The sequence below is a fragment of the Xenopus laevis genome, chromosome 2L, assembly GCF_017654675.1.
Source record: "Xenopus laevis strain J_2021 chromosome 2L, Xenopus_laevis_v10.1, whole genome shotgun sequence".
In the NCBI taxonomy this organism is placed as follows: domain Eukaryota; kingdom Metazoa; phylum Chordata; class Amphibia; order Anura; family Pipidae; genus Xenopus; species Xenopus laevis.
In genome coordinates, this window is record NC_054373.1 from 154,693,361 (window position 1) to 154,694,920 (window position 1,560).

Genomic DNA, 1,560 nt, shown 5'->3' on the forward strand with positions numbered 1-1,560 from the left:
GACATTTTTCTGTAGAATATTTAGTCCACGGAACACTTGACTCCTTAATTAATAAGGAGAGCCAACTCTAGTATAGGAGAACCCATAAAAGGGTTGTTCACCTTTAAGTTAAAGGGGTTGTTCACCTTTGAGATAACTTTTAGTATGATGTAGAGAGTGATATTCTGAGACAATTTGCAATTGGTTTTCATTTTTTATTATTTGTGGTTTTCGAGTGAAAACCTCCAGTTTGCAATTTCAGCAATCTGGTCACTAGGATCCAAATTATCCTAGCAACCATGCATTCATTTGAATAAAAGATAGGAATATGAATAGGAGAGGCCTGAATAGAAATATGAGTAAAAAAAAGTAGCAATAACAATATATTTGTAGCCTTACATTGTATTTGCTTTTTAGAAGGGGTCAGCGACGCCCATTTGAAAGCTGCAAAGAGTCAGAAGAAAAAGACAAATATTTCAAAAACTATAAATAAATAATGAAAACGAAAGGTTGCTTAGATTTGGCCATTCTATAACATACTAAAAGTTACCTTAAAGGTGAACCACCCCTTTCATTTTTAGTATGATGTAGAGAGTGATATTCTGAGACAATTTGCAATTGGTTTTACTTTTTTATTATTTGTGGTTTTTCAGTTATTTAGCTTTTTATTCAGCAGCTCTCCATTTTAGCCATCTGGTTGTTAGGGTCCAAATTACCCTAGCAACCATGCATTGATTGGAATAAAAGACTGGAATATGAATAGGAGAGGGCCTGAATAGAAAGATGAGTAATCAAAAGTAGCAATAACAATAAATGTGTAGCCTTACAGAGCATTTGTTTTTTAGATGGGGTCAGTGACCCCCATTTGCAAGTCAGAAGAAAAGGGCAAATAACGAAAAAACTATATACAAAACAAATAATGAAGACCAATTGAAAAGTTGATTAGAATTAGCCATTCTATAACATACTAAAAGTTTATGTAAAGGTGAACCACCCCTTTAATCTATGCCAAGAACTATCATCTGCCACATTTACAGGTCCATGTTTGAAAAACATTACATGAAATCAGAAAGCCACACAAGGCCCTTCAGGTGATTTTGCCAGCCATGGGCTCTACAGGCTCAGAGACCACCACCATTTAAATGGAAGTCAGGCCTCAAACATAGTATATAGGTTTATGATCCTACTACATGAAAAAATAGGACTGCGCTTTACTAGATGTTGTGTTTGTATTTTTATTTGAGTAGCACCAGTCATTTTACTGTATATGTTAAGGCTACAAGTTAGATTTCACAGTTTACAATATTTTAGTTTTAAAAAGAACATATCACTGGTTAAATAAACATAATGACTATGATTCTATATTTTGATACCACAAGGTAATGCCCTTGGTCCAAACAGTGGGTGCTGTACTAATCTCTTCTCCGATACCACAAGGTATGTCAGATTGTCTTAAACGAGCATGAGCAGCACGGGCTCTCTGGATGTAGATGAGGTGTAAAGTGCAATAATAAAGGAACAAAGTGCTATGTTTTATGCACATTGCTCATTGTCCTATTCAAATATGCTGCTTCCTCCCTG